Below are 23215 nucleotides of genomic sequence, written 5' to 3'. Positions count from 1 at the left end.
CTGTCCTATCTCAGCAGGAATGCTGTTCCACAGAACAGGGGCAGCCACACTAAAAGTCCTGCTCCAGTTTTTTGTGGAGTAGCCTTCTGATTTTTCTCTCTAGTCTCTCTGCTATATGTGGTAACCTTTTCATGTATGCGTTCATGCATATGCAAACCTTTTCCAGCCACAAACAAAGTATATTGTGGCAAAGCATTTCAAATGCTGCAAAAAATAAATAAATGCACATGTCCCATAATTCCTCACCTTTCCAGCACACACCATGCTTCATACAGGACATGAGCGGCTAGCCATTCTTCCTTTAAAAAGGCATTGACGTCTTTGTCTCTCATAAATGTGACAATTTTCCATGAGGAATACAGAGAATTAATTAGTAGTTAATTACCGAAGACTCCTTCTACTTCCATTATGTAATTACACACCCAGTTCTTAACAGTAAAATCCCTCACCCCATCTTCTTTACGGTATCATTTTTAATCTACCTCTTAGAAAGCGGGGGAAACTCTGTCACTTGCAACCAAAGTCTAGATTCCGATATTGGTATTTACCTCATTAAAAATAAATAAAAGCACACACATAGTTTGCCTGCAAAGCTAAATTATGATTTATCTTTGAAAGCTGCAGAAACTTTGGTTTTTTTAATAATAATAAAATCAGCCTGCAATATAGCTATTTGTATGAGAAGTAAATTGAAGCCAAGCAGTTACCATTTAGTTTCCTCTCTTACTGTTTTTCTTCATTATTGTTTTTTAAATTCCTTGATAGCACTGGGTTATTAGTCCCTATACAGTAAACAGTGGCCTTGAAAATTCTGACAAAACAAACCAGACTGATGGCCCTTCATCCCTCCCTGAGATTGCCCTCTGAGTGAACGTTTGGCATTTCATGATACAGTCCCATGTGCTTTCGCAACTCAATCAAGTGTGCTGCTAAACTGTCACAGTGATCCTCGACACCAAGAAAATAAAATTTAGGCAAGAGCAGCAAACCTGAGTTGCATTTTAATAGCTTTTTGCCATTTGCATTTCCTCTTTCCTTTCTCCACATTATGGTTTTTAAAGTGCTACAATCTTGACCAGTCATTAAAAATACAAATCACTCCCCTTAATATTGGAATTTTGTTTTTGTTTTGTTTTTGTTTTTAAAATATAAAAACATAGTTATCTGGGTAATTGTTGCTAAAATATCAAATCCTGGAACCCATTTATTTCCCATCAAATCACTGAGCCATGTTGGGGGGGGGGGAGAGAGAAAATCCATGTTTAGTTGGGGTCTAGTATTTTATTTTATTTCTTCCCTTCTGGAGGAAGATATAAAAAGAACAATAAGTCAACAAGATAAATTATGATAGAAAGAAATGCAACACAAAACAACAGGCACTTGAGGTCTGAAGGAGGATTCTATTAGTGCCAGCAACATGCAGTTCTCAAAGTTATTTAAAGCTGACAAACCCCCACCCACAGGATCTACAGTCTCAGAGTCTTTTCCCTCTGGAAAAGCTGTTTTCAGAAGCCCCAATTAACCTTGATTGAATTCTGCCTTAGCAATATCAGGAATTTTAATTGACTGGGAAAGTGATCATAAATCTCTGCTCAAAATACAGCTTGGCCATTAGCAACTCCCCTGTTGGCAAAGCTACGTGTCACAGAGAAGGACTTGGTTATTCTGAAGGTAAGGTCTTTTTTCCTCTTTCATTTCACATCACAAAAATTTGTTTTTCAAAAAAGTTCTCGGTGGAGAGGAGAGGCTATTCCATGAAGGGTTATTGTTCCCTAGTGTTATGTGACCCTGCGGTAAACACCCAATGATTGACTCAGTATTACTTTGCTACTTCTTTGTGCTCAGGTATGATCTTCCTATGGAAACTTTGCTGAGACAAAGGACAGGATGGTGTGCCTCTCTGCATTCTATGTAGGAAGGCCAACTGGACAGGTAATTAATTCACTGGTGGTGATTCAGCATCTTTTGCCACATCTAAGGGCAGCAGATTGGCTAGGGAAGTGCAGGTGTCATGGTCTGGCTGGATGCGGAGCAGTGGTGGAAGGCACCAGCTGGCAAACCCCAAGGGACCCCCCCCGGGGAAGAAGGCTCAGAGCCAGGGAACTGGTGGTGGGATGGTGAGGAGTGGTCAGAGGGAGGAGAGGGAGCACGAGGACGAGGCGTTGGAAGCCGGAGAGGCAACAGGGTTTAGGGAGCAGAAAGTAGCTGCGGGAGAGAGCAGTCCTGAATAAGAGGATGGAAAGGAGGGGGGCCAGGAGACAGAGAGGAAGCTGGCTGCTGAAGAGTCCAGGGTGTCTCCCCCTCCTGCTGTGACCAGCCTCCCCCACCCCTCCAGTCTCCCAGAACATGCAGAGAAATGAAAAGAGCAGAGGAGAGATTGGTTGTGTGCAGACACAGTCTCCAATTGCTTGGGGGGAGGAAACCTGTAGAGGAGGGGACTTAGGCAGCTAGGGGAAGGTGGGGATGTTCAGTCCTCAAAACTTCCTCATTAGGCAACTGGGAAGTGTTGCTGGGATCACTAGGCCTGCGCTATTTGGGTTTCTTTGAATAAAGAGTTAGCTTCACTGACTCTGGTTGTTGGTCTTTTATCACTGACTTACACATGACTCTAGCACACCCAGATCTGTTCTCCAACTCCTCACTGTTGCTGCCTGACTCCCATAATCTCCGACCTGAGCTGCCTAATGGAAGAGCTGGCCCTTGCAACACTAATCAAAAACACACCATGTGCTGCACATCACATTTGAACCAAAAATTATTGGCGTCTTATCTCTGTGAACTATTTATGGGCATGGGTGAATCCTTCCCCAGTCACGGTCTGTGTCATAGCTGCCAAGTTTTCCCTTTTCTCACGAGGAAGCCTATTCAGCATAATGGAATTTTCCTTAAAAAAGGGGATAACTTGGCAGCTATGGTCTGTGTGCAATGTGCAACATGGAAATTCTGAACTCAGGGGAACTATACCTAAGTATCAGGTGAGTGTTTGGACTTTCCTCATTGTTCCTGGCTAGAATGGTATGCATCGTTCACAACCCGTTTTGCTTTTCTACCATTTGAAAGCTACGTTTTTATTTTTTATTTTTTTTTAAATTCACCTCGTGAGCACCAGGGTTTTAAGGCAGCTGGTCATTGACTCAAGTCCACCTGGATTTCAATGGGATTTAGGCACGTAATTCCTTGGGAACTGAAATTACCAGCCTTAATTATTTTCTGTAAGAATAAGGCTTTAGATTGCACAATGTTACAACCGGTGAATTGACAGCCGTTTTCTTTGCATACGGCATGTCTGCAGCTGTAGTTGGGTGTCCATTTTACCTAGAGCAGTCCTCTACGTATAAAGGTAAAGGGGCCCCTGACCATCAGGTCCAGTCGTGTCCGACTCTGGGGTTGCGGCGCTCATCTCGCTCTATAGGCTGAGGGAGCCGGCGTTTGTCCACAGACAGCTTCCGGGTCATGTGGCCAGCATGACAAAGCTGCTTCTGGCAAACCAGAGCAGCGCACAGAAATGCCATTTACCTTCCCGCCGGAGCGGTCCCTATTTATCAACTTGCACTTTGATGTGCTTTCGAACTGCTAGGTTGGCAGGAGAAGGGACCGAGCAACGGGAGCTCACCCCGTTGCAGGGATTCGAACCGCCGATGTTCTGATCAGCAAGCCCTAGACTCTGTGGTTTAACCCACAGCACCACCTGGGTCCCTTCCTCTACGTATAGTATAGGAATCCTTTATTTGAAGAATTCAGCAGGGACACTGATCACCCGGTCAGTCTTCCCCTAGATAGTGAGATGTACCGCATTTCTATTTAAATTAAGACAGTAATTTCCAACTAGGTGCCAGTTCATCTAAACTGGCATATGGCATGTTGATGCAGATTTGTATTTCCTGTTGTCCTCTTTATTTGGTGATGCATCTCAAGCTTTCGTTAATGTGGAGCTGGCCATCCTTACACTGTGGGAACACAGAAAAACCCATCTAGTCCAACATTTTGTTCTCACAGTGGCCAACCAAAGAGAAGCACACAAATAGGACCTGAACACGCTCCTCACCTGCAGTTCCCAGCATTCAAAGGCATACTGTCTCCAACAGTAGGGGCAGAACATAGCCATTGTGGCTCATAGTCACTGATAGCTTTATACTCCACGAAGTTGTCCAAACTTATCTTAAAGCCATCCAAGTTGGTGGCCGTCACTAATTCTTGTGCATAGTTTAACTATGTGCTGTGGGAAGAAGCACAATCTTTTTGTCTCTTCTCAAGCTATGTTTTTAAAAGGTTTTCTGGTTCATTATTGCTAACATTCTCAGAAGTCAAGCTACAATATTCAGGGTTAGGCCCAGGTGTTAGTGACCAAGAGGCCAGCAATGGACCATATCCAGCCCACACACACACACACACACACCAATGGATCCTGCTCCCCTGCCGCTACCACTAACTACAAGACGGTGGCCTGGCATTTCCCCTCTCTCCTGTCTCCACCCCAGCATCACCATCAAGTTTTCATTATCAAGTTATCCGGCATCCAGCATCCAATTGAAATTGATAGTAGCAATTTTTACAAAGCTGCAACTGAGAAGCCAGAGTTTTGCACAGAGTCGCAATGTCTTGATGTCAAGGGCGTATCTCATGTGGCCTAATATACCACAGTTGGAAGTGAAGGTTTAACAGCTTACATCAGAGGTGGCTATATAAAACAGGCCATTAGAGTGAAAAGTTTCGTGTATTTTGGAAAATGATCAAATGAATTACATTCCCTGCCATGCACATATTCCACGCTGACAGTTTGGAAAGTGCCTGTAGGTAGAAAAGGGAAAGTGACATTCATGACGGGCAGTTTGCTGTTCTGCTGAGCGCTGGGGCCCAGAGCTCTTTGCAATTTTGCTACGTATTGATTTTAAGGGATTCTTCCTCCTTCCATTGTGCCTAATGTCTGTGCCTATTGGCAAGGAAATCTGCCTTTTCTCTCCGATTTGGAAGTAATTCCAGTGAAATAGATGGATCTCATCTCTAAGAAAGTCTGCTTAAGTGTAAATAAACTATAATAAAAGTCTTTTGGTTTAACTGGGCTGGGGATCAGGCTGTACATCATAATTATTCTGAAGCATTAGTAGATGCATGAAAGCAATATGTAATCCCATTTTCATTCATTATTTCAGCGGGACTTAAGTGTATGTACGCAGATGTATTACAGCCTGTGTGTATATATGTTTTCTCCCCATGGCATGTCCAATTGATTTTTATGAGCACTTACACCTAGCGTTTTTCTTTCTTTTTAATGTTGCCCTGCCCCCCTCTTTGACAACACAAACACCTCAATCCATAGCACTTTTTTATTATTGAATTACCTCACAAGCTCAGAAAATCCATTCACGGAATTGTATTAACAATGTATTTGTTCTTGTTTCATTACATCTCCGGGGTAAGGCACATGGAATTGTATTCCCCACATCATGGGCTGGATTCAAATGCCATTCTTTATAAGAAGTAGGAATGGCGAGTAGTCCAGATTTAATATGGGCTGTGCAGCATAGTGAAAACTTAAGACCCCGTGAGGGGAACATGAAGACATCCAACACAGAGCCTCTTCCTAATAATGGTGAGCTTTGTATACTGTTTACAGTGGTGAGATTTTTAGTCAAGAAAACAATGCACATATTGTGGGAAGGTGAAAACAGGACACAAGAATATTCTACCAGCTGTCAGCTTAAAAGGTGAAAAGGTAAAGGGACCCCTGACTGTTAGGTCCAGTCGCGGACGACTCTGGGGTTGCGGTTCTCATCTCGCTCTATAGGATGAGGGAGCCAGCGTACAGCTTCTGGGTCATGTAGCCAGCATGACTAAGCCCCTTCTGGCGAACCAGAGCAGCACACGGAAACGCCATTTACCTTCCCGCCGGAGCGGTACCTATTTATCTACTTGCACTTTGCTCACCCCGTCATGGGGATTTGAACTGCTGACCTTCTGACCAGCAAGCCCTAGGCTCTGTGGTTTAACCCACAGTGCCACCCACGTCCCTAGCTGTCAGCTTACCAATGGACAAATTCTCATAACTGTTGATGTTGACACAGTTTGACATTTTCAGTGTAGCACAGGTTAAGCCAGTCTTACTCAGTGACCCAGTTCACATATAACATTGAGCCAAGCAATGCCTTAGCATGAAGGAGCAAAGAGTTGTTTTCCGAGACCGAAGATTGTGGTGACTGCATGGCCTCCTCAATTGTGGTGCAGGAGCTTGACTTACACAACTCCATGCACAAAGGTAAACCTCAGCAATGCTAACGTCCGTTCAAATTCAGGTCATATCTTCCCCATACAATTAAAGCACTATGAACCACTATTAAAAACTGCCATTATGTCCTGCAAATAATAATGAAAAAATCCTGGGTACTGTAGCTTGTTACAGGTGCTGTGAGTTGTTAGGAGACCCCTATTCCCCTCACAGAGCTACACTTTATCAGTGAAATGGTCACACTTTCACTGATAAATAACTGATATTTATTTATCAGTGAAATGGTCACACACATTGAGTGTTTCTTAATAAAAATACAGTTTTCGTTTCCATCATGCCTCAGCTTTAATTTATACCTAGTTCAGGAAATAAGTTTATTTGCTGCCAGTTTATTTTATATGGTGCCACATATAGATAATTCCTGAATTCTAAGTTGTTCTAGCCAGGGAGTGATGAAGGTTAAATCACCCCAGACTCAGGCATGTTGCCCCACTCTCATCTTCACTGAGGGAGCTTGTCACACTGCTTGTGACACACTTTTTTAAAAAAAGCAACAGATGTCACCCCTGTGCAAATAAGTTACTTGCATTTCTGATGGAGGGAAATGAGGGTTGTATGTCAGTAGTGCTCAAAATATGCTAATTTTGGTGAAGTTCCCCATCACTGCACCAACTAAGGAGCTCTCAATATATATGCTGCTTGTTCATTACCTTGGAAATGGTCAACAGTAAGATATTCAGTCCATTCTTATCTAGCTCCCAGTGGAAATCAACCAAGAAATGCAATGCTAATTCAATCATGACCCGCTTCAGGAAGATAAATCAATGTCTGCCTCACTACTGACTTAAGCCAAATTATAACCCTTCTATTTTGAACCTCTTATTTACCATTATCAAGTATGTCACTCCATTAGGCAAGCTTTTTTTTCTGTTTTGAATAGCAATATTTAGGTTTAAGTGCTTTCCCTAGACGTGAACACAGATGTTGGAATACAGAGGTTGCTAAAAGTTCTTTTGTTTTTTTTAAAAAAAAACTATGCACCTGTGGTTTAAAACACCAACAGTTGAAAGAAGAAGATGAAACTAATTTATCACTTAATGCAAAGCACAGTTGTGCCGAGAGGCCAAAACCACACCAGGATTGATTACAAATAAGATGACATTCCCACCTCTCTTCCATCCTTACTTCAGTACATTAAAAATAAAATCTCATTCATTTTAGATCCTGCTGTAATGTAGAGGACAAATTATACCTCGGAGCCCGAGGGGCACAGTAAACATAATGTCCCTTTTCAGCCAACAAATGAGTTTTGTCTCACATAATATAGTTTCATAAACAAGATAAGAGAACAGAAAAGGAGACGGAGAACCTGATTGCTATTAAGAAATTATTTCCATGAAGGACATGCTCACAATTTCAGTCAGTCTTTATTACAGGTATCATAAGGGAGAACAGCAGCTGTGTAGGACTTACATTCACCTGCTGAAGGTGAGAAAGACCCCAGGGGGAGTGTTTAATCCTAAATGATACCACTCTATAAATGGTACCACTCTATCAGAATTTTGTTTCCAGGAGAGAAAATGGGCCTTTTAATTTTCAAACATCTAATATTTTTGTCCTACGGCTGTCCCAGTGTGCCATTAAAAGGAATCAATACTTTCATAGCACACAATCAAACAGACACTGTTCAAAACTGTAGGGTTAACTTTGAATTGCCTTCCTTCACTTATTCGCCCTTCCTGCCTAGAAATAGGATGTAGCACATGCACCCTCTGGTGGGCAATGAGGCTTTTTGATCTAGCGCGTGCCCAATATCTCTAGCTAGCATGCAGAAAAGAGAAGAGTTCCATCATAGAGTAGGTACAAGGAGTCTTATTCATACAAGGAGTCTTATTCATACAAATCACACACACACACAGTTGTCTTTCTCCCCTCTTATGTCCTTGTTCATTTAAAACACCTTTCACTCCTTGATAGTTTTCAAAAGTAATCTAACCCAGAGCTACTATTTGCTTTCTTTTATTCCTTTTCATTTTTTATTTAATCCCATCTTCCCTCCAAGGGGCTCCAGAAGTCATACATATTTCCTCTCCTCTGTATCCCATTTGGGGCCTCGCAAGGTAGGTTCTAGGCTGAGAGAGAGCGGCCACATACACCCGTTCATAGCACAGAAAAGCTACAGAAAGGTAGCTTTTCTCACCCGGTAATACTTAATGTTTGTCTTTGATATGCTGCATTCAATCCACATGCAGGCAGCGGCACGTCTCCATAGTGCCAGGGGCCGGGTGAGCACATGCGCTCCCCCAGAAAGTGGTTTGTCTCTTTTAACAGTTCCAAAGCAACTGAAATGATTCAGCCATAAGTTCTCATGCCCTGCTTTTCCTCTGGTTCCTTTACCCAACCACTTTCCTAACAGTAGAAGCAAGCAGATCTTTCATTGTGCCTCATGGCACTTGGGATGGGGAGGGTGGAATGGATGAAGGTGTCATGGAGGAAGCAATATACTAGCTGCTGTTCCATCTTTGGCTTGGCTGCTGTGGAGCATGATCTCCGGGGTTGCAACTGGGAAACCCTAGATAGGTTCAGCAATAGATTGCTAGAAGGCGTTGCATCAGAATGACTGTACAGGTGCCAGCTTATCGCTCTGATTCACCTTGCTGAATATTTTGATCTCAGGTACTTCTGCATCCAAGGCACTTCCCCTCTTAACACAGTGAAGCAAGAAGCCAATGCAGTACAACCAGGTGTCTCAAAAGGGAAGTGTATAAGACAAAGCTAGGTTCCATTATATTTATTTGATTGACAGAACTGAAGAGAGGTGGTACTCCTTGGCATGCAGTGCAAGATGGAAGCAGAAACTACAATTTAGGGGGCAACTGCAAAGATGATACACCTCTTTGTATATAACAGAAAACACAAATGAGAGAACTGTTTGCTTTCAAGGGTCACAGAAAACTATTTATGTTTTATGTACCATTTATGTTAAGAGCAATTAAAAATGTCTCTGAGTCATGAAAAAAAATGCCTATTGCTTTGGCTACAAGGTAAAAAACAAAAACAAAAGCTAATGGGCAATTTCTTTTTGAAAGACATTCTATTTGCAGGTCCCTTGCACCAAGACAGAATCCTGGGCTCAGCATACTGCTTTGAATTTTGCTCACATTCTCACTTTAATTAAACAGTCCATAGAAATGCCTCGCTGCGAGAGGAGGAGGAGCAGATCAAAATCAAGAAAAAGAGAGATGGAAATTGTGTCAATATTTTACACGTAGTTAGGCGGCTTTGTTTTAGTCTCTGCCTCTAGAGGAAAAAAGATTAAAATACAATCAATCCCACCACCTGCACACAGCAGACAGGGGAAGGAGATAACCGGCGCTGATGTTTTGAAATCCAGCAGCATACACCTGTCTAATCCAAGATTGCCAAGGGGTTGGGGACAAAAGAAAGCTCACTCGCTTTATTCTTTTGCTTCTCAGTGGCCTTCAAAAGGTTTCAATTTACCAAAGCAAAAAACTAACATCTCTCACAAGCTGGAGGGGGGAAAGACAGCCTTCTTGGGAAGTAATTTTAAATAGGTTTGGGGGGGGTTGAAAGAAGGTGGAAATGGTTGCAAAGAGTAAAGCATTTTTCTCTCTCCCCCTCTCCCCCCCCCCAATTAGAAACACCACTGTCATCAGCATGCACATTTTATGTATAGACAGTGACATCTAGTGAGAAAAACTTGAATGTTTGGTTGGATATATGAGTTCAGAGAATGAACTAAGCAGCAGCAGAGAAGGAAAATGGATGTTTTGAAATGAGAGCTTGGGTTCTAAGCATTACAGTACTTTTCCTTTTTTATTTTTTAAAAATAAAAAACTATATTCAATAATAACTAGGTGCATTCCAGCAGAACTTTATTTACTCAGTAAAACAAAATCCCAGCAGAAACGAGTTGGCCTGGATCCCAAGATCTGTGCCACTAGCGCAGATTGCAGACACGTGTTCCTTGAATAACAGCCTTCCATACTGCCCGGCAAACCACAGTTCTAAACTGAGGAGAATACCAAAAAGCAATTTGTGATCTGTCATATGGTCTTGTAATTCAAAGGAAGAAACGGGTGGGGGAAGTCTAATGTATTTGCATCACAGCTACTGAATTCAATGTCTCATTAAATTTGCACATTATTTTAAAAGACTCACAAAAGAGCACAATTCACCTCTTGGACAGCATCACGATCTGTTGTCCCAGCAACAAAAGAGGTTCTTCAGTACTGAGAGTTGAGTCACAGCCACCATTTTTTAAGAAAGTAATTCCATATAATTTTACTCTTTTTACCCCAGGCAATTGGGCATGTTGAACTAGACTTGTCAGTTCTTCCCCATGTACCAAACTTCACCTCACCACTTCCTCAAAAAATTTTAAAAACTGGGTGGAACTAGGATGTGACAAGTCATGATCTGGACAATGGCCATGACCCAAATAGCTACTTTAGGCACACTTAATGGCTTGGCTATGCCTGACAGCTTTTGCTTTGTTTTGATTGGGTTATTTTATTTTCTTTAAAGTGTACATTCCCATGCCTTATCACATACCAGCTTCAAGTTCAGCAGTGGTTCACTGAGCAGCACAATGTCCTGCTGTTTAGGCAACTCGAACCCAAAGCGTCCTTGAGCTGACCAATTTTCTTTAGATGTGCTGAATCATCCACTAGTTCTGCAGCCTGGCTAAATCCACCAAAATGATAACAACATGGATAACATCCCATATGGACCACTCTAACGCGTTGTATGTGGAGCTACCCTGGAAGATTGTTCAGAAACTATATTCTGGTTGGTCACTAGTCTGCACTGGTTTCCAGTTGGATTCCAGGCTCAATTCAAGCTGCTCATTTTAAATTTTAAAGCTCTAAACAGCATGAGACTGGGATATCTCCAAGACTACTACTTCCAACATGAAACGACATTAAGGCCACCATTTGCTAAGGCAGGTAATGAGCCAGAATAAAACCTTTTCTGTTGTGATCCCTATCTTTGGATGCCCAGGAAAGCTTAGATCCTGACTCAGTATAGGTCTATCTAGTTCTGTCTATGTCTATACAGTGGTACCTTGGTTCTCAAACTTAATCCGTTCCGGAAGTCCATTCCAAAACCAAAGCATTCCAAAACCAAGGTACACTTTCCCATAGAAAGTAATGCAAAATGGATTAATCTATTCCATACTTTTAAAACAGCAATTTAACATGAATTTTACTATCTAACGAGACCAATGATCCATGAAATGAAAGCAATAATCGATGTGCTGTACTTAAAAATACCAGTAAATAAGACAGTATTGTAGATGGTAAAAATTAAAATTAAGGTCTGTTTGACTTCCAAAATGTTCAAAAACCAAGGCACAGCTTCTAATTGGTGCAGGCACCCCGGAAACAATAGCTGACAGCCACATTGGATGTTCGGCTTCTGAAAAACATTAAAAAACGGGAACACTTACTTCGAGGTTTTCAGCGTTTGGGAACCAAGGCGTTTGAGTGCCAAGGTGTTTGAGAACCAAGGTACCACTACAGGAATCAAATAAATGTAGTCTTGCCAGAGAGGGTCCAAATGATTAAACCAGTATTATAGGCAGAAGGACAGCTATAAGCTGCAGATGGGAAAGAAAATTGTGTGTGGCTCTTAGGGGTGGGATATAGTTGGGTGGTGAACAGATGTCCCTGTATCTCTCTGGAGCAAGAGTACCCAATGTGGTTCCTTCCAGATGTTGTTGGACTACAACTCTTATCAGTCCTGACCATTGGCCATGCTGAATGGTGCTGATGGGGACTATAGTCCCCACAACCACATTGACTACCCCTGCACTAGATTGAAGAGGTGGCAGCAACCACTGCTGGTTACACCAGTCCAGGTCATGAATACTAATGATCAACAAATGAGTCAAACTGCCTGTGAACAATGTACAGCTAAGTGACAGAGTCAACCAACCAGAAAACACTGGATTTTTTCCCCTCCACTGTAATCATTACCTTTACTGAAAATAACTATGGGTGTTCCTTTGCAATAAATGAGTGAAGTGCATGTTCCGGCAGCCTCAAGTTTTTTTAAAAGAGCACCAGAATTCATTCTCTAGTACTTATTTCTGAATCTTTCCTGCCTAATCGTTTTTTGTTTTTGTTTTTTGTTGACACAGCAGTTCACTTGTAGACAGGGCAAGAAGCGGGCAGTTTACACATTCCAGTGTCTGCAAAGGGGGGAGAATTTGGGGTTTGCAGCTCTTCCCAAGCCTCAGTAATGCAAGGCTTGGGGGTGAGTGGAAGTTACAACGCCACCCGGCAGATGCCACTTCCCCTTACAAAAGACCTATGCACAAATTGTTAAAGTCTCTGCACACAGGATGACAGCAGCTCAATTCTTCAAGAGCCACACGGTCTTTGTAATGCAAGGGGAAGGAATCTGCGGCCTTCAGATATTGCTGGACTACAACTCCTATCATCCATGTTTGCCTTACTGGGTTTTAAGCAATTACATACCGTAGATGTATCTGCAATTTTAAGGGGACCCAGGTGGCGCTGTGGTTAAACCACTGAGCCTAGGGCTTGCTGATCAGAAGGTCGGCAGTTCGAATCTCTGTGACGGGGTGAGCTCCCGTTGCTTGGTCCCAGCTCCTGCCAACCTAGCAGTTCGAAAGCATGTAAAAAATGCAAGTAGATAAATAGGAACCACTACAGCGGGAAGGTAAAGGGCGTTTCCATGTGCTGCTCTGGTTTGCCAGAAGCGGCTTTGTCATGCTGGCCACATGACCTGGAAGCTAGACGTCGGCTCCCTCGGCCAATAATGTGAGATGAGCGCGCAACCCCAGAGTCGGTCACGACTGGACCTAATGGTCAGGGGTCCCTTTACCTTTACCTATCTGCAATTTTTAAGTTCTTAAACTAAGGAAGATGGACAGAAAAGTCTCCAGGGAGTCACTTATCGGCAGGAAATTGGTGAGCATTGCTCTGGGGGACGCAGGGCTGCTGAGCTATAGTGTTGGATTTGGCGCTGGAGAGGGGGAAGAATAGTAAAGCTCTGCTCCACTTTGCCCTAGTGACCAGGTCTGGAGTCCAACAACATCTTGAGGGCCACCAGTTTCCCATGCCCGGAGAAAATATTTAACTTCTCCAAGGCAATGTGAGAGAGTTCATGCCTGCCTAGAAGTCATATGCTAACTAGGGTTTTCCTACCCAAGGCCTGCTCCAGTCTCTGCTGGTTAAGATGGCTCCTCCTGCCTGGTGGTGAAATATGATTGGCTAATGCTTCTGATAAGCCATGAGAAGCATGTTCACCTTGACTGCACAGAATGTTGCTCCTTGCATCATTTTCTCAGGCTCTTCGTCTGCCTATCAGTGATTTCTAAGCAAAACAAGAACCCTGCACACCCCGAGTCCCATCAAGTCCCAGCCTGCTGAAATCTGAGTGCAAGGTTAAGATAACCGGTCATCATCAGATACAGCCAGCTGACTTTTTTCTCTGGTTGCTGCATCCTCCACATATGCCCATGCCTTTCAGGAATAAAGGTGCTTTAATTCCACACACCTGAAAGCACAATAAGCATGGAGGCCAAACCCTAAGAGATCATAGAATTGCCCCTGGGACCTTATGCTTAAGAGTAGGTGGTGGTGGTGGTGATTATTTATTTCTCCAGCGGTGATGTCAAGTTTGAGGAAGTCCTGGCAAAGGTGCCCTCTACAAGGCACTGCGATGCTCCTGCCTCTCTCCTTCCAGCCTTCACAGACAGATGAAAAATATTTCAGGGGGAGGGAGGTGTATGTACAAGTGTGTAAAGTATCTGAGAACAGGATGGCAGCAACTCAATTCTATAACAACTATGGGGTCTTTGTGATGCACAGGGGGAGGGTAGCAACATTTTAGAGGAGGTAAGGGTCTCTTTCAATATAAAAGCTCTCATTAAGACACATCACCTGTCAGCAGTTGAGGGGGGTTGTCAAGTTTTAAGAGATCTTGCCTCAGAGCATCCGACATGGACAGCTCTGCTCACAGAACTCCGATAGCAAGTCTTCCTATTTTTTTTCCCTAATTGAAATGCAGTCATAGGGAACTGCAAATTTGATCAGGTTGCAGGAGATGTGCGCTTAGCCTTTTCCTCATGGGCCGCTGCCACTGTAACAGCATCCAATGTTACAGGCCTCCATACACCCCACGTCACGTTTTGCCCTGAAGAGGCTCCTGACAAATTGGCAACTTTGAAAAGCTGGTCTGAAAATTCTTTCTACATGCCACTGACAGACTAGAGGGAAAGGCCATGGATCAGGGGATTTGGAGAATAAACACAGAAACAAGGTATAGAGAAAAGTCCAGATACAGTCCCAACTGGGGAGCCGATACCTTAAAAGTCAATACATGCAAAATGCGACATTTTCACACCATAATACTCGAAGGGCTTGGTTTCTGGCCTTTTACACTTCCGTGGAGGATTTCCCTTTCATCTGGACAGAAAAACAAACGGATTTCTGCTTAAGGCAGAATGAAATCCCAAGACATCCAAGATATACAGAGAGAAAAGGCAGAATTTTCATCTGCTGTGCTGAATCTGGGACCCAATTTCCACAGCTGTGGATATCTGGAGAGATGAAAAGAATGAAAGACTAGGAGGCGGTGGGGGGAACCCCTTGGGGTTGTTAATGGAAATATTTTACTTCTTTCTCATCTTCAAACAGACACACACAAGAAATGAAGTCCAGAAATCTCTCCTATCTGGAGAAGCAAAGGGTTTTAATTAGCGCTCCCATGATAAGCGGGGGTCAATGAAAAAGTGACCAAAAAGCAGAATCACAGCATGTTACTCTGATGTACTAAGTACTGCTGAAGACAAACTTGGATTGGACTTACTAAGGAAGCTAATGAATCTCTTTGAGAAGCACTGATTATGTTGCACACATATTATCTTCTTTTATTCATCCCCTGTATTTGTTTGTGTGTGTGTGTGTGTGTGTGTGTGTGTGTGTGTGTGTGTGTGTGTTGATATCCAGAGATGTCATACTCAGAGTAGCCCCAGCAGAAATAAATAGGCTACCTTAAGTTCATCTCGCTCTAGTCCTCTGAAAAGAGTGGCCGTGGGTTACATTCCAAAGGCTGGTGGGTCCAGCATGACTCTGCCTCCTTCCCTGTCACCTCAGCGGGTTCCACTGAGGGCATCTCAGCCAAAGTTATTCCAAAACTTGGAACTGACATTGCAAATATCTACCTTTAAAATGTGTTCCAGTACATATCGTGGGGGGTGGGGATATACTTATTACAACATGTGCTTAAATCACAAATCTGTATGTTCTTACTAAATGGTATCTGGCCAAATTTGTCCACTGCTGCAGGTGTTGCTTCACAGTGACAGTTCAAGCAAGCCAGGTACCAGTAACTGACCAATATGCCGCCACCTTCATGTTAATTGCAACTTGGAAGAGGTGTGCATAATTGTAGCCTTAGTGGTTCGGGTGTTGCTTCCTCTGTGTGGGGATGCTTCATACAGAAGGATGTCAGTCATCTGAATCAGCCCACAAAATTGTCACTTTTCTATAATGGAGAGCACGGTACTTCTTCATTTGGGTCAGTTTATTATATAATTCTAGATAGCATCCAAAGTTGTGAATTATATCCGACCGACCTCTTGTGATGATTCTCTTTGTAACATTTTGGTGGGTCAGTAAAGTTACTTGAACGGATCTGGTGACACTGCTATCAAACACATTATAGTTTCTCCTTCATTATTCACTTTTGCGAACACTTCTGAAGTGTTAGAATGAACAGAAAGCGACCACCACTTTCCAATATCAGTGACACAATGTCCTCTAATATAACACATATCTACACATGAATCTGCAAGAGTGAGTGGAGAAATGCAGGGTGTGAAAAAACAGGAATGGTCTTACAGGTTGAACAGCAATATGAAAATAAGCGGGGTTCAGAAAAGGACAGGGTAACATTGTTCATTTCCCATTCTACAATTCTACTGTATATCATCCCTGACCACTGACTAGCTAGGAATGATGGGAGCTGTGGTCTAAAAAAAGCTGGAAACCCAAGTTTGGGAAACACTGCTTTAGAATGAAATCTTAAGGGTAAGATCAGCATCAACAGAGAGAGACAGAGACAACATTTAGCTGCTTATAAAGTGAGGTGGAGAAATTGCCTTGCAATAAATAGGAGCTTCTCCACCCCACCCCACCAACCCTGCAAAAAATAAACTTGCATGGCAAGCCCATTAAATTAGGTGTTTGGCTGTCCTAGTGGAAGCAGATGGATTTTGCAAAAGAGGCAAAGGTGATGAGGAACAGCTGATCATCATAAACCTAAGACAGAGATAGGAAACTTGTGACCTTACAAATTTTGTTGGAATACAGCTCCCATAATATTTGACCATTTGCTATGCCACTCAGAGGGCTGGTGGTTCTCCATCCCTGACTTAATAAAGGAATCATGAATAAGAGCCCGGAACAGGATAATAGTACAGGCTCTAACCTGTGTGCCTTTACGACTGCTATAGCCACCAATCAAATGAGGTAATACTGCCAGAGGAATAAAAGGTTGGTTGTTTATGAGGCTTGGCATGGAGTGAATAATAGGCTTACTACAAAGCAAGAATGGAAAACACCGAGCGGCCAACACAGATTATCTGGGAAGCAACAACAGAGGAGCAGTGCCAGTTTATTAAAGGTATCCCAAGAAATCAAACTGGCTCCGGAGGGAAATAAGTCACAAGAATATTTCCTAATGTTAAAAGAGACAATCTATGCAAAGCATTCAAATAATTACTTCCTTTACACCAGCTAGGCACGTACGCAGCTGTCTTTCTGTAAGAGCAAATGGAACATCTCAAGATGTTCCAAACAGGCTGTACTTATCAAATCAGGAAGGGATCTTTGTTCAAGATTGAGCAGGAAGGTCTGAAGGGGGAATGCTTGTGTGGCGGGTGAATGTGCTTAGCACCCTCCATGTGAATGAGGTTTTCTGACTGCACAGAAGAGGAGGCTTCCCCAACCTGGTGCCCTCCAGATGTTTTGGACTACAATGCTGATCATTCCTGACCCTGTGGTTATGCTGGCTGGCATTGATGGAAGTTGTAGCCCAAAATACCTGGAGGGAACCAGATTGGGGAAGGAACGCATAGAGGATTCAGCTGAATGTGTGAAGACTCTTCTTCAGAACTTCCTGGTTAACATGCAAAGGTTTGAGGCTGTGGCTGGCAAGAGCACCGACCTAATGGAAAGAATTAATAGGAAGGATGGGTCAAACATTGCTGGCCTCTCAGCAGAGGTGGAAAAGCCCTTGCGGTTCCTCCCTTTGCTATAAGCCTGGAGGTGGAGAGCTTCCAGCCCGCAGGCCAAATTTGGCCTCCCCCATTGGCCAGCTAGGCTGTTTTCCCCAAATCATACTCACCTGCCCCACATCTGTCATATGTGATATCCCTGCAAGAAGCAGGACCAAACTAGTCCTAACACATCAGCTGATGTGCTGGAAGTTCAACCCTGCTTGGTCATCATCTTTACACCTCCCACAGGCAGATGCTGATAGATAGGTGGGGCCAGTCATGTGATGGGAGATGATAGACAGGCAGGTCGCCCTGCCCACCTGTCAAAGTTGTCTTGCAAGGTGGGGAGAGATCAAGATCCGGTCCTGCAGTGCAAAACATTTCCCTATAGCAACTAAGTACAGGAAAAATCTGCCTGAACTGAAAGCCACTTAATGGAGAATTTCCTAGGACAATTAGCACTATCTTACATCAGTGTGCAGGGGAAAGATCCAAAAGCCTGTTATGTGATAACTGCATTAAGAGCTGGAAGTTGTCAGAGGTCGTTGGCAGTTGCAACAGAAACAATCCAAAATACATGACAAATTAAGGCTGCAATCCGAAACAAGCTTGCTTGTTTTATATCTGGTGTTAGCCACCCTGAGCCCGGTCCTGGCTGGGGAGGGCGGGGTATTAAAAATAATAATAAAGTATTATTATTATTATTGAAAGTAAATCCCAGTGAAATCACTGGAATGAACTTTTGAGTAAAGATGATCAAAACCAAGGTATCAAAACTTAAAATGTAAAAATGGAAACAACTTACAATGTATAACAGCTGCAACTGGCTGTATAAATAACACACACACACACACACACACACACACACACAATGTATAGTGAGTGACCTTTTCTCATTATTTCCATCCATATGTTCTCATATATAGTCAAACGTCGGTTTCTGAACAGCTCCATTTTTTAACATTTTGGCTCCCATACACCAAAAACCTGGAAGTAAATGCTTTGGTTTTCAAACATTTTTCGGGACCCAAATGTCCAACATGGCTTCCGCTTGAGTGCAAGAAGCTCTTGCAACCAATCGGAAGCCGTGCCTCAGTTGTCAAAGGTTTTGGAAGTCAAACGGGCTTCTATAATTGATTACGTTCAACAACCGAGGTTTGACTGTATATATTGAATATAAATACAGTACACTGTTTTGAACAGGTGTGAAACAAAGCAATAAAGACAAACAGAAGTTTCCTGAAGAAAATATGTGCGTGCTGATCTCTTTCAAGCCACTTCTTCAGCAAATGCATGTAAATTCTTTGCCAATTGCTTTGGAACCAGGCAAAGCAAGGTCTGTTTTCCTGGGAATTTGGGGAGCACCAGAGATAGGATAGTGTTGTTGAATATATTTTAAATATATGTAGTAGTAGTAGTAGGAGTAGTAGTAGTATTTTACTTGGTTGTAAATTGCTTTGGGCTTTTTTTTAGTGGAAGCAAAATATAAATTCAATAAAGCTAAACCAAACCAAAACTTTACAACAACCATATGCTGACATTTGGCACTATTAGAAACAGCCGAGCCAAAGCCAATGGAAGAGGACCCTAGCATGAGACGCAAAATCCATCTTTCCCTTCCAAGCAGCTCATCAACTCAGCTGCCATATTTGGCAGGGAGTTAATAAAAGTATGTAATGGCAACATAACATATTATGGTACTTTCAATGTGCTTCACATGTATTAATTAGTAGTATCCTTATAACAATTCAATAAGACAAGTCAGTGTTACTAGGTTTATTAAATGTATACAATGCTTCCTGCTTCAAGAAGCCCTAAAGCAATTTGCAACCAGAGTAAAAGCACAATATAGAAATCTCCTAAGTGTGTCAAAGACAAATAAAGAAGTCCACCCCCACCATAACCATGCTACCCAACCTAACATTAATGCCAAAGCACCCAATCTCCCCGAGGAGAGCATTTCAAAGACAGGGGCTACTACAGAAAAGGCTTGTTGTCTCCCCATATTCCTCAACCCAAGGCTGAGAGAGAGAAAGTGGTTTGCCTAAGGCTCCCTGTGAACTCATGACAGAGGTAAGATCTGAACTGGAGGCTTCCCCATTCATTTACTTGGCCTCCTAACTACTACTTTATGTTGTTGTTGTTGTTTAGTCGTTTAGTCATGTCCGACTCTTCGTGACCCCATGGACCATAACACGCCAGGCACTCCTGTCTTGCACTGCCTCCCGCAGTTTGGTCAATGTCATGTTCGTAGCTTCGAGAACACTGTCCAGCCATCTCGTCCTCTGTCGTCCCCTTCTCCTACTGCCCTAAATCTTTCCCAACATCAGGGTCTTTTCCAGGGAGTCTTCTCTTCTCATGTGGTGGCCAAAGTATTGGAGCCTCAGCTTCACGATCTGTCCTTCCAGGGAGCACTCAGGGCTGATTTCCTTAAGAATGGATAGGTTTGATCTTCTTGCAGTCCATGGGACTCTCAAGAGTCTCCTCCAGCACCATAATTCAAAAGCATCAATTCTTCGGCGATCAGCTTTCTTTATGGTCCAGCTCTCACTTCCATACATCACTACTGGGAAAACCATAGCTTTAACTATACGGACCTTTGTCGGCAAGGTGATGTCTCTGCTTTTTAAGATGCTGTCTAGGTTTGTCATTGCTTTTCTCCCAAGAAGCAGGCGTCTTTTAATTTCGTGACTGCTGTCACCTTCTGCAGTGATCAAGGAGCCCAAGAAAGTAAAATCTCTCACTGCCTCCATTTCTTCCCCTTCTATTTGCCAGGAGGTGATGGGACCAGTAGCCATGATCTTGGTTGTTTTTTATGTTGAGCTTCAGACCATATTTTGCGCTCTCCTCTTTCACCCTCATTAAAAGGTTCTTTAATTCCTCCTCACTTTCTGCCATCAAGGTTGTGTCATCTGCATATCTGAGGTTGTTGATATTTCTTCCGGTGATCTTAATTCCGGCTTGGGATTCATCTAGTCCAGCCTTTCGCATGATGAATTCTGCATATAAGTTAAATAAGCAGGGAGACAATATACAACCTTGTCGTACTCCTTTCCCAATTTTGAACCAATCAGTTGTTCCATATCCAGTCCTAACTGTAGCTTCTTGTCCCACATAGAGATTTCTCAGGAGACAGATGAGGTGATCAGGCACTCCCATTTCTTTAAGAACTTGCCATAGTTTGCTGTGGTCAACACAGTCAAAGGCTTTTGCATAGTCAATGAAGCAGACGTTTTTCTGGAACTCTCTAGCTTTCTCCATAATCCAGCGCATGTTTGCTATTTGGTCTCTGGTTCCTCTGCCCCTTCGAAATCCAGCTTGCACTTCTGGGAGTTCTCGATCTACATACTGCCTAAGCCTGCCTTGTAGAATTTTGAGCATAACCTTGCTAGCGTGTGAAATGAGCGTAATTGTGTGGTAGTTTACACCACTTTATACCAATCCACTAATAAATACTACACATATATGCAGGTGTAAAATATAACATCACATTCATATGGGATGTGGAGCACATTTATCACACCAGCGTGCCAAAACAATCTCACTTACAGCAGCCCCGAAATACCTCTTTTAATCTGCAAAGGCCACCCTCTCTCTCTCTCTTTGAACAACAATTCCATTTACAATTCAGCTTGTTTCCCAGCATTATTCCTACTTGAAAACACTCATCTACAACATGACTAATCAAAATCACATGCTGGGATTAGAAGGATTTATATATCTAAAAAAAAAGTGTGATCTCAATTTCCTGACTTTCCATGTTCTGTGTATAGATGACTCATTTTCTCAGCATCCCCCAGAGCCTGGTTACACTTGTTTGTTTTTGCATATACAGTATCTGAATAGCAAGGTTTGGGAGGGAGAATTCCCATTCTTTTTTCCTTCCTGGAACTAAATTGGCATCAACGCCCAACAGATGAGTCATCGAGAGCTAGAGGCCTCAACTATTGCACCAGATTAATGGTGCTGTCCACTACTGTACATTCAGTGGGATTTACAATTCTCACATAAATGTAAATGCAGGGTTGGACACCAACTGAATCTGAGCCAGGTTCTCCCTTTTCACACATAATTTAACACAGTATATGCAGCCCTTTAAGTACTGAGTTTGCATAACAAGTGTGAGCAGCAGCAGACAGTGGGGTGGGGTGGGGTGGGGTGGGGTAGAAGCACTTAGCAGGTGCATTTGCCCCATGCCACCCTCCTGGTAAGAAGCAGTGACTCATCTGCCGGAAGTTCAGGTAAGTGTCTCCACTGCACCATACTGTCAGCTTATAAATATGCATTTATTTTAGAGCTGCCACCTCATTTTCTGGACAGAAGTGTGGAACTTGGCATAACAGTCAACATGTGCAGTTTTTCCTGGCCTGAAGATGGGAGTTTTCAGGGCCTTTTCAGTGGTGGCTCCATATTTGTGGAGTGCCCTCCCCGGTGAGGTGTATTGACCTCGTTATTGACTTTCAGGAGAAATTTGAAAGCATTCTTGCTTAACCAGGCATATAGATACTGACAGATACAGGCCACGACAACTATAACATTAATGACTTTGAAAGTACGTGGTTGCTTTTTAGATGGTTGTCTATTTTTTGATATTTGCTACCCTGAACACAAATTTAGATAGATAAATAAATAAATGAATAAATAATTCTAAAAGTCCAATTTTAGGCTGCCGTAAGGCAGTTTACAGTCAAAGACTCTTATCATGGAAGTGACAATTTAAAATTCCATTTCCCCCCCCCCCCTTTATGGGCATCTGTAAGGGCTGAGCTGAAACAAGAGAAGGAAGTGGTTACTGGGGTAAACATGCTTGTGTTCAAGCAAAAAGGAAGGAAGAAAAAAAGTAGTACGGTAGTGAGAGCTCTAATCCTAGATCTCCAATGTTACATGTAGGCCTACTGAAAGTAGCCAGAGACCAAAGGCAGAAAATCCTTTGGCACTGCCCTTCTGTGACCATCCTGAGGAACCTTTTAAGAAAGTTGAAAATTTAGCTCCTCCCCATTATAACATTAAATACACAGAGACCTTCTTCCTTTTCAAAGCAACCCAGATGTCATATTTATTATTGTATTCTTCCCATGCAACCATTGCACATGGATCTTAGGTAAGCAATGCCTTTAAAAAACATTTCTCCTCTAAAATAGACTTCCTTTGTTAAAACTAGAATAAAATTTTTAAATGGCAGTAAGACAGTAAAACCAAATCCCCTTTAAGGGGGGATTGCACACCACTGCACGGAAGATGGGCCCTGGAATGGCTATGAGACAAAACAGCTAAATAGAACATCCATCTTCAGGAGCAGTGTACCTCCTATACCAGATCCCTGGGCACATATTCACTTATTGTTGCATTTATACCTCCCCTTTCCTCCCAAGGAGCTCAAGGGGACATGCATGGTTTTCCTCTCTGTTTCATAACACTAGGCATCCAATGAAGCTGAATGCTGGAAGATGTTAAGGTCTGATAAAAGAAAGAACTTCGTGCCAACACATCATCTAACTATGGGACTTGCTTCCCCAGCATGCAGCAACTTGGATGGCTTTAAAAGAGGATTAGACAAATTCATGGCTATTAGTGGCTACTGCTGCAGTTGGAGACAGCAATGCTTCTGCTGGGGGAGGGCAAATGCTCTGGTGCTCATCTTCCGCTTGCTAGTTTCCCACAGGCATCGAATTGGCCACTGTGAGCACAGGATTTTGGCTTGATCCAGCAAGCTC

This window comes from Zootoca vivipara, chromosome Z1 (genome assembly GCF_965207765.1).
Source record: "Zootoca vivipara chromosome Z1, rZooViv2.hap1.1, whole genome shotgun sequence".
Classification (NCBI taxonomy): domain Eukaryota; kingdom Metazoa; phylum Chordata; class Lepidosauria; order Squamata; family Lacertidae; genus Zootoca; species Zootoca vivipara.
This window is presented reverse-complemented; position numbering follows the sequence as displayed.